This window comes from Chanodichthys erythropterus, chromosome 14, assembly GCF_024489055.1.
Source record: "Chanodichthys erythropterus isolate Z2021 chromosome 14, ASM2448905v1, whole genome shotgun sequence".
In the NCBI taxonomy this organism is placed as follows: Eukaryota; Metazoa; Chordata; class Actinopteri; order Cypriniformes; family Xenocyprididae; genus Chanodichthys; species Chanodichthys erythropterus.
The window spans coordinates 3,274,373-3,288,381 of record NC_090234.1 but is presented as its reverse complement, the minus strand read 5'-3'; positions in this window follow the sequence as shown (position 1 = coordinate 3,288,381).

Sequence of the window (14,009 nt, the reverse complement as noted above, 5' to 3'; positions counted from 1 at the left end):
GTGATCTCTCGTCTCCCTCTGAACGAAGTCCAATCTGATAGTTCTCAGAAAATGAACTGTAACTTAGTGAATACTAATCACAAAAAAATTAGACTTATGTCTAAAAAATGTTGAAATGTCAGGTTTTAAATCATGTTAGTCAAATAAAAAAAAACATTCTGTGTTTATGTAATCTGTATGAAAAGAGAGCCATGTCAGAAGTCCGAGATTCAGCTCATTATCCGCTAATGCGGCCACGCCCACGGGGCCAGCGCTTCTCAGACGTAAATTCAGTCAATACATGCATTCATCGTCTCAGTCGTGTATTTATTGTCTTGAAAAGTGTTTTGAATAGCCATAGTTAGCGATCTCTGGCCTCTGTTCGTTCGTTTAGTTCCTGGATTGCCTATTCTTCATTAGTGCTCAGGCATTTGTGGACTAAAGGTGCACAGAGCGCCCTCCGGGTGCAAGTATGAATTGAAAACACAGTATCCAGAACTCATAGTAATGACAATAAATCCTGAATAAATTTTACTCTGTATAGAAAATTGACAAACATGTGAGAATCAATCAATATTTCTCCAAATGTGAATGCTTTTAAGCTAAAAGCCTATATGAAATGCCATAGAGGTAACATAATTGTTCAGACACTTTGCATCACAGAAATACATTATATTTTAAAGAATATAATAGAATAACATTGTTAAATTGTAATAATATTTCACAGTATTGCTGTTTTTTCTGTATGTTTGATTTACACCATGATGAGCTTTGAGACATGATCACATAGGGTTTTTTCACAGCTTACCTGACTGAAAGAGCTCATTATTTATGCAGCTCATTAGAGCTCTTTATGCGATTATTTTGTCTTCTCAGGTGAGAATCACCCATTATTCATGATGATTCATGCCTCCACGCATACTGTGTTTCTTTACCAAAGATGTTTTAGAAAATTTAAATCTCTCTATTGTTTTATATGAACAAGCAGGCAGCATAATTTTTACCTCATTTTGTAGCAAAAATTCTAGTCTACAATCTCCAATACCCAGAAGTCTTGTGAACACAGATTTAATATCATTTTTTTTCAATAACCACGCATAAACTTATTCCTTCAAAAACACAAACATGTACATACATGTTCCTCACATATTATGGTAGCCTAGTTTGTGCTGAATACAGTGTAATGACACTTTTGTCATTTATATGTTTATGAACAACTGAAAAAAGCACAAATGTCAGGGCATGTCAAAACTTCTCCAGGCCCCAAATCAGCCTCAGACTCCAGAGGGTTATTTAGAGAATGCACAGGTAAACAGTCATGACTTGAATATGCCTACGTTTGGGATTGTTTCAGTACACGTGCTGGTCTGCCGTAGGGCATGTCTGAACCTTGCTGGTCTCGCATGAAGGAAAGTTTTGATTTATATACATGTTAAGGCCCTTTCACACTTAGCGCAACGTGAAAAAGCAAGGCAAATCACCAACGATTGGACCGTTCACGCCAAACATGCAACAACTGATCACCTTCTGCTAATTCGCGCTTGGTGGCGCTGACCAACAATGCATTTTCCTCATGTATGTATCGTAAAGGGCTTTAACATCGTCTGCTGCATAATATAAAGCATTAAATTAAGATAAAAAAAAAATTGTACCACATCAGAAACATACTCTATCTATACTGCTTTCAAGAATACATTTTAAAATATATTTAGAGATAAATATAGAGATTTAGAGATAAATATTTAGAGAGCATAAAGCTTTGTGTGATTATTAATGTCATCAAGTGCTTGTAATAACTTCAGATTGTGATCTAAAAAGAGTTATTCAAACATCTTCCTCTCTCTTGGCTTCTCCTGTAGTTGTCCTAAAAAATGATGTATAGGGCCCTATGATTTCTGCGATACAGAAAACGCGGATGGATTCGCGGAATCCATTCATAAAAACTCAAAGCTCTAGGCAACCCGTCAAAATAAAAGTTCGATTTAACTTGACAGAAACATATTAGTGTACAGTAGAATTTAGATAAATTAATTTAATAATAGCTTACATTAGTGTTTCTCAACGGGGGCATTCAGAGAACACCTGGGGAGTTGGAAGCAAGATTTTTAAAAGGGGGGCGCTCAGGTGTTCTTGGGGGCGTTGGCGAGCTTACACCAAAGATCCAGGCAAGACAAGATTAAACTTGTAATTACTTGCAAAATTCTTGCCTATAACATTCTACTAAATTCTATTTATAAAGGTAAAACTTTTACATTTTTAATGCCTAATGCCAAAATGTTTTCTTTGTTCACAAAGTAATTTACGGAGTATTTAAGTTGTTTCTGCCGGTATAAGGAATCAGTTGAAATGATCGCGCCGGCGCCTTGCGTGCGCACTCAACATATTCATTGCAAACTTGACATCACAGCCTGTTCATTATCAAAATAAAATACCGTCAGGCAAACATATAAAAAATTACACTGCTCATTTTAAATACTTCATAGTATCCTATCTGTGCCGTTCAGCGTGACTAGCTGAAAATGGTCCTGCCAAACACATTTTTGCTCATGTGAAGAGGATGATTTTTTCGTTGATATTGAAATGAGAGTGAAGTACAAATCCTATTTGACATAATAATTAAAAGTTCAGCATCCAAATACATTGCTAATATGGAAACTTTTTAATTCGTGCCGAACGAGAGGCTGCTTGAGAACACCGGTTTTTACTTTGTTTCGCTTCAAATTAATTCGTTTGGGCTTGTTTATAGCTACTTATAAGTTTTTATTCTTGTTCTGTAGGCTATATGTATATTATATAGTTTAGTATTCCTATGCTTGGCTTGAATTGGTTTGGTCGCATCAATGAAAAAAAAGTTTGACAGCCACTTCTTTATATGTTGCTTATGTGTCGGAAAACACAAAACACGGCATGGACCACTTTTGATGTTAGGCTATATGAGAGGGGGATCCCCCAAATGAGGTGTCGGATCATATTTCGGAGGTTTTAATTATGAAAGCTGCAGTCCGTAACTTGAGTAGTCTCAGTTTTTCTTCCATGTTTTAATGTTAACAGTAAAGCTCTGTTGTGCAGCACATTGTTTGACAAAAAAGTTTAATTTAATGATCAAAAGATAAATTAAATGGTATGCATTCATTTGATTGCTGGAAAAATTAAAATACAAAACAGAATTTCTGAAAAAACTAAACATTTCATAAAAATCTATTTTTTAATTAATAAATATTGTTGTCTTTAAGAATTAATTAATTAGACATTCTTTTTGATTATTAAAATTTAATTAAACCATTAAAATGGAATCCAGAAAAAAAAAAAAAAAATTGAGGGGAAAGAATAAAACATATATCATAGGGCCCTAAAAAAGTAATTTTTTTGTTAAACTTTTAATAAATTGTTGGTAAATTGGACAATATTCATTATTTCATAGTAAATAGACATGCTTTTTGATTGCTAAAATTAAATGTAACCATTAAAATGGAATAAAAAAAACAGAATTTGAGAAAAAATAAAAATGGAATTTGGGAAAAAAACGGATTTCATAGGGCCCTAGATGTAGGGTCCAGATTCTGTGTCGATTACAAAGGTCTAAACTCTAAAACTCACCTAGATGCCTATATAATGCCCCATATTCAAGAGATCCTGGAGTAATTGCATGGATCTACAATCTTCAGAACTCTAGACCTTAAAAGTGGTTACTTGCAGCTAGAGATGGAAACAGACAGTATTCATAAGACCATTTGTAAAGTCAAAAGGGTTATATGAATTCTTACTGCAGCATCATTTCAGAGGCTAATGAAACGTGCTATGAGAAGTTAAAGGAAAATGTTGCATGTGTACATTGACGATATTGTTGTGTATTCGCAATCCATCTCTGAACATCTACAACATCATCAAGTTCTCTCATGTCTTCATGACGCTGGTCTCACTCTTAGCCTAAAGAAATGCAACCTCCTTCAAAAATAAAGTCCTCAGGCATAGTTTCAGAAAAGGAGTGACTACAGACCCAACTAAGGTTGCTGCAGTAAAGTCATTTCCAGTACTTCAAACTGTGAAAGAGGTGCAAAGATTTTTGGAACTTGCAGGCTGGTATTACTGGTTTATACTCCAGTTTTCAGAGAAAGCTGCTCCCTTGCACTCTCTAAAACAAAAGAACCTCACTTGGTCTTGGACTGACCAGTACCAACAGGCATTTGGCATTTTCAAGCAAGACTTGGTACAAGCACCTGTACTTGTAACCCCTAACTTTACTAAACCTTTTCGTGTACAGACTGATGCCAGCGACATTGGTCTAGAGCAGGGGTTTGCAATCCTGGAGCGCCACTGTCCTGCAGAGTTTAGCTCCTACCCTTATAAAACACATCTGGACCAGCTAATCAAGGTCTTACTATAGGCTAGAAACTTCCAAGCAGTTGTGTCTAGGCAAGTTGCAGCTAAACTCTGCAGGACAGTGGCCCTCCAGGACCTAAATCCTGGATCAACATTGAATCAACCAATCACAAGCCTCTGATGTCATCAGCATGTGCCGACCAAATGCAATCAACCTCTATTTTGACCATTCCCTCCCTTCTTTTCTCGGCTGGCCGACAAAAGGTAAGTGTGGCGACCAGGGCACCAGTGACCAGTGACGCAAGTGATAACGAGCATCACCTGGGAGGCGCACCGGCCTTGAGTCCCTCACGGAGGAGCTCCGGGAGCATAAAAGGAGGAGCGACGCCCGTGAAGGACTAGAGAGGACCAGGCCTGAACTTTATTTTATGTTTTATTATGTTTGTGTGGAAACACATAAACAAAACACATAAACAAAGAACAAAACGAAAGTAATGCCGGCAGACGTCCACGAGGGTCTGCCGGCATTACTTTCGTTTTGTTCTTTGTTTATGTGTTTTGTTTATGTGTTTCCACACAAACATAATAAAACATAAAATAAAGTTCAGGCCTGGCCCTCTCTCGTCCTTTGTTCTTTGTTTATTTTGATTTAAAGTTTTGTTGAACGTTCACCGGTTCCCGCCTCCTTCTTCCCACATCTACTAACCGTGTTACATTGGTGCCGAAACCCAGGAGTAAGGAGGGACATGCTGTCGGAGAGCCCTCGCTGCTGAGGGGGATCGCGGTGCTGCGGAGTTCGGGCAGCGCGGGAGTGAAGACCGCAAGAGGCTGCCCGAGGCGGTGGTGCTGGAGCCTAGTGAAAGGTGGGACGGAGACCCGGATGCCGTGCTCCTGGGACGAGGTGGGGTGGCTGCCGTCCAGGAGGGAGCGGAGGAGTCGCCACCGTCCGCGGAGCCTGCTGCCGTTCGCCATGAAGGGGAGGAGCAGGGGACGGGGGACTCCCTGCCGGCTGCCCTCAGCCAGAGGAGCCATCGCCGGCCGCCAGGAGGCGGTCGAGGATCAGGCCGTCCACCAAGCGTCCAGTGCCACCGCATGGCACCGCGAAGAAGAGCCTCTTGGCAGGCTGAGGACCAAGCGGCAGTGTGTCGGGGAACCGGACCAATATTTTTTTTCCCTCTTTTTTCCTCTCTCGTCCTGTCGCTCCCCTTGTTTTCGTCTCCTTTCTCTCGTCTCGTCTGTCCTTACCCCCAGGTGCTGCGGCTGCCGAGACAGGCCCCGGGGGGGGAGTAGAGCGCAGTCTCGGGAGTACCCCCCGGCCTGCGAGGGGCGATGGGGGTATGTGGTGACCAGGGCGGCCGTGAGCCGTGAGGGAACGGCGCGAGGCCGGTGACGCAAGTGATAATGAGCATCACCTGGGAGGCGCACCGGCCTTGAGTCTCTCACGGAGGAGCTCCGGGAGCATAAAAGGAGGAGCGACGACCGTGAAGGACGAGAGAGGACCAGGCCTGGACTTTATTTTATGTTTTATTATGTTTGTGTGGTCGGCAGACATCCGCGAGGGTCTGCCGGCATTACTTTCGTTTTGTTCTTTGTTTATTTTGAATTAAAGTTTTGTTGAACGTTCGCCGGTTCCCGCCTCCTTCTTCCCACATCTACTAACCTTGTTACAGTAAGATTCTGTCTGTCCTTTCAACTTCTCTGCAATCCAAAACTGACAATGAAAATGAATTTGCCCACTAAGGAGTCCTGAAATTAAAGGTGCCATAGAATCCTTTTTCAAAAGGTGTAATATAAGTCTAAGGTGTCCCCTGAATGTGTCTGTGAAGTTTCAGCTCAAAATACCCCATAGACTTTTTATTATTTAATTTTTTAACTGCTCGCGCTCTCCGCCCCCCAAGCTCGCAACTCTATAATACATTGCATAAACAAAGTTCACACAGCTATTATAACCCTCAAAATGGATCTTTACAAAGTGTTCATCATGCAGTATATCAGATCATGTGAGTATAATATTTATTTGGATGTTTACATTTGATTCTGAATGAGTTTGATGGTAGCCTATGCTGCGGCTAACGGGGCTAAAGCTAACATTACACACTGTTGGAGAGATTTATAAAGAAGTTGTGTTTATGAATTATACAGACTGCAAGTGTTTAAAAATGAAAATAACGACATGGCTCTAGTCTCCGTGAATACAGTAAGAAACAATGGTAACTTTAACCACATTTAACAGTACATTAGCAACATGCTAACGAAACATTTAGAAAGTCAATTTACAAATATCACTAAAAATATCATGTTATCATGGATCATGTCAGTCATTATTGCTCCATCTGCCATTTTTCGCTATTGTCCTTGCTTGCTTACTTGCATAAAGTCTGTTGATTCGGCTGTGCACAGATCCAGACGTTAATACTGACTTGTCTACTACCTTGACCATGGGCTGGCATATGCAAAATTTGAGGGCGTACATATTAATGATCCCGACTGTTGCGTCACAATTGCTGTTATGTTGAGATTCGCCTGTTCTTCGGAGGTCTTTTGCACAAATCAATTTACATAAGAAGAAGGAAACAATGGTGTTTGAGACTCACTGTTTGTCATTTCCATGTACAGAACTCTATTTATCTATGCCGAGGTAAATTCAATTTTCAATTCTAGGGCACCTTTAACACTTAATGCATAATGTAATGCAACCCTAAGCAATTAACATTACATACAACAGCAGGGTTCGAAATGAGGGGGGTCGGGGGGGTCCCGGACCCTCCATAAGTCATTAGGGACCCCCCATAAGAATTCATTTTTGGATTTTGGGGGGTCCCTGACAAATATATTTTAACATTAAAAATGATGTAATTTATGTGTATGAAGCCAAATGATCTGCCAAACATCTGTTATTTATGTCCCCTTGCTTTGCAAAAAAAGCGGAGATCTGTCTCCTCCAGGCTGTGCGCGGCGCGTCATTCTGAATGGACGAGGTTTCGCTCAGAGCTTGAGGTTTCAATGGCGTTACGAAGTTTTACTGACAAGCTTGTTTTAGTTCTTATCATTGGTTAAATATTTGTAAAAACCCTCTGTTTTAAAATGATAATAACGAATTATAATAGAGATATGAAGTTTGGATCATTTTTCACGGCACACCTGACTGGGCTAGGCAGAGGGGTCATGCCCATTTAAAGCGAGAGGGCACGTGCCCCCTCAGATTTCTGAGTCAAGTGGATTTTGAATGCAGCTTTCAAAAGACAACAAAAATTGCCGATTAATATTTTCTGTATTAAATACAATTTGAATACAATCACACCAGTGTGATTAGATCGTTCAGTGAGTCATATCATCAGCTGCTAAATTCAGATCTGCGTTCGCTGGCTGGTGCTGAGCCAGAGACGGACGCGTTTGTAAAGCTCTGCATTATAACCATAGACTGTATAACCAATCACACACGATGCTGTTGAGCTTATGAATGCAATGACCAATCAGAGGTGTTCAGATGAGTCATCACTAAAATGCCTGTGTTTTCTTCACTCGCTCGCTGACTGAACAGAGTGCAAATATGTGTACGAATCGGTAAGATATTAATTTCTTGGGACTGGAACTCTATACAGAACAAGAACAAAGAATAGAGAGAAATAGGCAGCGCAATCAGCGCGAAGACAGAACAGGTGCGTGCACGAGAGCACGAACGCCAGAGGTAACAGGGAACAGCTGAAATTAATGAAAGAAGAACGATAGAGAGGAAAAACACCCAAAAAACACGAGTGATCAAACCTGGCTCATGACAAGAGCATGCACAGGACCATATAATTGTTCTCCAAATGGAGTGGATGAGAAAAGACTTACAGGACCATGGAAGTTATATTGTGTTTTTTTTATGCCACACACTGTGTGAATCAATATTCATTTCCACTTTTTATATTGCTTGTGAGGGATGACCATGGCCATGGAGTTCCTGTAGCATACATATTAACAAGCAGTGAGACCAAAGAAACCATTGTTTAAGATTGTGCTTAAGAGTCTACGACCTGTGTTCCCTAAGCCAAGCAGTTCCCTAAGCCAAGCAGGTCAAAAAGCGATGCTTAAATTTTATTTTTATGAAGGCTATATCTTTAACACCAAGCATATCTGCAGACTCTGTTGATTTCTCCTTGATTCTTTTAACTCAAAAGTACAGAATGTTATTGATAACATTGCTCCTGTGAAAGTCAGGAAGAAAAGTGGCAGACAAAAAGCACCATGGAGAAACTCAACAGCAGTGCAAAATATGAAAAGACAATGCAGAAAAGCTGAGCGCATGTGGCGAAAGACAAAACTTGAAATCCATTATAACATCTATAAAGATATTCTTCATGCTTTCAATGTGGAATTAGGCAAAGCTAGACAGACCTTCTTCTCAAATATTATAAACAGAAACTTAAACAACACCCGCACTCTTTTTGCTACAGTAGAGAGACTAACAAACCCCCCAAGTCAGATTCCCAGTGAAATGCTCTCAGACAGCAAATGTAGTGAGTTTGCTTCCTTCTTCTCTGAGAAAACTAATAATATCAGAAAGACGATCAGCACATCCTTGAGCTGCACTGGGGTAAAACAGATCAGATCACAACCTCAGAAAGTAGCTATTATGTCTGATTTCGAAGCAATTGATGGTAAAATTTTGGAAGAAACAGTACAGCACCTTAAAACATCAACCTGTGCCATTGACACACTTCCCACATCTTTTTTCAAAAGAGTGTTAAACTGTTTAGAAGCAGATCTCCTAGAAGTGGGGAGATCACTTCTCTCTGGGACTTCAGAATCCCTGAAAACTGCAGTTGTTAAGCCCCTCCTGAAAAAGAGCAATCTGGATAACACCATACTGAGCAACTACAGGCCAATCTCAAATCTTCCTTTCATATGCAAGATCATTGAAAAAGTTGTTTTCAATCAGCTGAACAAGTTCTTAAGCTTGAATGGATACTTTGATAACTTTCAATCTGGTTTCCGACCGCATCACATCACAGAAACAGCACTCATAAAGATAATAAATGATATTCGCCTAAACACAGATACAGGTAAATTATCAGTGCTGGTTCTACTTGACCTCAGTGCTGCGTTTGACACTGTAGATCACAACATTCTTCTTGACAGGCTCGAAAACTGGGTTGGGCTTTCTGGGATGGTCCTTAAATGGTTCAGGTCATACTTAGAAGGGAGAGGTTATTATGTGAGTATCGGTGACCATAAGTCTGAGTGGACATCCATGACATGCGGAGTCCCTCAAGGTTCAATACTCGCACCCCTCCTGTTCAACCTATATATGCTGCCACTGAGCCAAATAATGAGAAAGAACCAAATTGCATATCACAGCTATGCAGATGACACCCAGATTTACCTAGCCCTATCACCCAACGACTACAGCCCCATTGACTCCCTGTGTCAATGCATTGATGAAATTAAAAATTGGATGTGCCTAAACTTCCTTCAGTTAAACAAAGACAAAACTGAAGTCATTGTGTTTGGAAACAAAGATGAGGTTCTCAAAGTGAACATGTACCTTCACTCTAGGGGTCAAACAACTAAAAATCAAGTCAGGAATCTTGGTGTGATTTAGAGAAACTTGTTCATGCTTTCATCACCAGCAGGGTGGATTATTGTAATGGGCTCCTCACTGGTCTTCCCAAAAAGACCATAAGACAGCTGCAGCTCGTACAGAACGCTGCTGCCAGGATTCTGAGCAGAACCCGAAAACATGAACACATCACACCAGTCCTCAGGTCCTTGCACTGGCTTCCAGTTGCATTTAGAATTGATTTTAAAGTACTGTTGCTTGTTTATAAATCACTCAATGGCCTAGAACCTCAGATATGCTCATAGAATATAAACCTAACAGATCACTCAGATCATCAGGATCAACTCACTTAAAAATACCAAGGGCTCACTCAAAGCAAGGAGAGTCTGCTTTTAGCTGTTACGCCAGCCGCAGCTGGAACCAGCTTCCAGAAGAGATCAGGTGTGCTCCAACAGTAGCCACATTCAAATCCAGACTCAAAACACATCTTTTTACCTATGCATTTGCTGATTGAGCACTGTGCTATGTCCGAACTGTTTGCACTTTATTTTATATGTATTATCTTTTTATTCTTTAAATTCTTTTCCTGTTTTTATTTCATTTTTAATGTATTTTTATATCTTTTATGTATCATCATGATTCTGACTTTTAATGCATTTTAAATACTGTTATTTCTATTCCTTATGTTCTATTTTTATTCTTCTTCTTTATGCAAAGCACTTTGAATTACCATTGTGTATGAAATGTGCTATACAAATAAAATTGCCTTGCCTTGCCTTGCCTTGCCTAAGCCACCAAGGTAATATATTAAGGAACTGATCTATTGGGGTATCCGCTGCTGGATTGAACAAGGTAACCTACTTTTCTTTTTCTTTAAAGGTGCTTCATGGCTGACAAAGACATGAGTGAAATAAATGCTCTAAAGCAGGGGTTTTCAAACTTTTTTGTCAGCCGAACCCCTTTGGCTCAATAATTTACTTGAAGTACCCCCTGAGATTTGAAGTATTTCAATAATTTAATGGGACATTTGTATGTTTACTTTAAAAACATTGATTATTTATCCTTTTTTAAGTTTTTAATCAGTATTTTACATTGCTATTGTTATTACACATTTGAACTTGGGATGTGACGGTGAGGAAATTTTCCTGCCTGTTTAATCAACAACACCGGCGGGTGCTTTTAAATCACTAATTCAAGTTCAATGAAAGTAAACTGCTCACGGCCGCATAGGCATTTATAACGGCCCGCACGGTTATGAACGCCTGTGAACGCATTTTTAATGTGTTCATTATTCTTCTTAATAAAAAACACCAACAAAACATATGACAAACTCGCTTAAGGCGCTTTTACATTTCTTTTTGAAACCAAATCTTCCTCCATCATCTTGTCAGTCAAACGTGAAGCGAAATGGGCAAAGTGACGTAAAATCTGACGCCTGCAGCTGATCTGTACTGTGACTCTTGTTCAGCATGTTCAGTTCTGTAACTGAATGGTCATATGACATGCAGATTAGAGAAATAAAATTATAGTTTTTGTTAGTATTTTTTTTTTTTTATATTAGTTAGCATATTTGTTTGATTGATTGATGATTTAATTATAATTTAATTAATTTCTTGTCATCAACTTACGAACCCCCTGCATTCCCCCGTGAACCCCAGTTTGGGAAACCCTGCTCTAAAGGAAGTTTTTCCTGAGTCTGATGTTCTTCTCTGCTGGTATCATGTACTGCAAGTAAGTAGCTTTTTTCACTATACTTTGTGTAATTTTCAAAAAACTATAGAAACTACAGAATCCTATAGATATTTTATCCTGAGTATTATTATGTTTTTGTTGCTGTTATTGCCTTTTGTGCTTGCAGTCTTACAATACCTTGTTTTATTTATTGCAGAAGGCTGACTTTGACAGAGTGGCTGAAAAATTTCTAAAGGATTTTTCTCACTACCATGAGCTTTGCAATTACTTCCAGAGGTACTGGGAACCAATTAGTCATAGATGTGCCAATTATGGACATTGTTATAACCATGGGAATTCAGAGACCAACAATTTAATAGAAAGGTAATATAAGACCCTGGCAAATTTAAAGGGATTTCTGCTGTACAGCCTTTACTACCATTCACTGTCATGCATATTTTCCCCATATAATTATACACTTGTTTTGGCACTATGAATAGTTTTTTTCTTTTATTCAGGTTCTTCCATCAACTAAAATACCAATTCTTATCTGGGATATTATCAATACCAATTCTCATCTTTGATTGACCACATCAAAAGAGAATCATCAGAAATATATGTCTATAGTGTGCCATCTGAAAAAGACCCCACAATTTTCTACAGAACCTGCCCAGCAGAGTGCTTCTGCAGTTGCCCTATTGGTTTGAGAGGTGAAGTATGCAAACATTTGGTGCTGCTGGATGTACTCAAAGATAAGGATGATGCATTCCCTGAACTGGAAGCTCATGCAAGAGCTGTACAAGACAAAGGCCAATTCAGTGTCTGTTCTGAGGTGAAGATTTAAATCATTGTGGAAAGCCTTTGTGGGAGAGGAACATATCATACGGCTTTGGAGACCCATTCTTGTACCTGTTGCACATTCTCATATCATGGTATATGTCCCTGCCTTATTTTAGCATGACAGTTGTTTGGCATGACCATTAATAAAAACATGCATTGTTCTGTGAATCAAAGTGGCAATGCTGATATGTATACGGAGAAACAAGACACAAATTTGGACTTCCAGAAACTAGAAGACATTCTTGAAATTGTGAAAAGATGGCAGATGGTTCCAGAGAACATCAAAAGGCAAATAAATGTTTAACTGGATGTTCATTTCTATATAATTATAATTTTAATATATAATTATATATAATTATAATTATATAATTTTGTCTTGTAATATTTTTTCTGTTTGGTTTGGGCTTGTGCAAAATTTCCTTTTCCATTTTGATGAGGTCTTGCTGACGTTCCATGGAGGGCTGAACAGTGCTAGTGTCAGGAGGTGGTTGTAAAGCCCTTTCCAATGGCTTTTCCAGTTTCCTTCCTAAAGCAACCTCAGCAGTAGCAAACCCAGTGCTTTCATAAAGCAGCATGATGTGTAACTACTTCAATTGGACTTCCTTCCAAGTATGGTCTCCATTTTTTCACCACCCATACCACAGCTAGACATTCTTTTTCTGAGACTGAGTATGCTTTCTCAGCTCCTCGAAGTAAGCGAGAGGCATAAGCAATGACATGCCCTCACCTTCAGACTCTAGAACAGGGGTGTCCAAACTCAGTCCTGGAGAGTTTAGCTCCAACCTGCTTAGAGGTTTCTAGCCTATAGTAAGACCTTGATTAGCTGGTCCAGATGTGTTTTATAAGAGTAGGAGCTAAACTCTGTAGGACAGTGGCCCTCCAGGATTGCAAACCCCTGCTCTAGACCAATGTCACTGGCATCAGTCTGTACACGAAAAGGTTTAGTAAAGTTAGGGGTTACAAGTACGGGTGCTTCTACCAAGTCTTGCTTGAAAATGCCAAATGCCTGTTGGTACTGGTCAGTCCAAGACCAAGTGAGGTTCTTTTGTTTTAGAGAGTGCAAGGGAGCAGCTTTCTCTGAAAACTGGAGTATAAACCGGTGATGCCAGCCAGCAAGTTTCAAAAATCTTTGCACCTCTTTCACAGTTTGAGGTACTGGAAATGACTTTACTGCAGCAACCTTAGTTGGGTCTGTAGTCACTCCTTTTCTGCAACTATGTGCCTGAGGACTTTATTTTTGAATCAAGTCCTCCCATGTCTCCATAAGGCTAGTCTCACTCTTAACCTAAGGAAATGCAACCTTAGGTTAAGAGTGAGACTAGCCTTATGGAGACATGGGAGGACTTGATTAAGATGTTGTAGATGTTCAGAGATGGATTGTGAATAAACAACAATATCATCAGTGTACACCATGCAACATTTACCTTTAACTTCTCATAGCATGGTCCATTAGACTCTTAAAATAATGCTCCAGCATTTTTCAGCCCAAAAGGTAAACACAAGGATTCATTAGATAGGCATCTAGGTGAATTTTAGAGTTTAGACCTCTATATTTGAAGCAGAATCTGGACCCTCCATCCTTTTTCGGGACAACCAGGCAGCATCTGTACTTAAACACTCCCAAACGTAGGCATATTAAAGTCGAAACCATGAT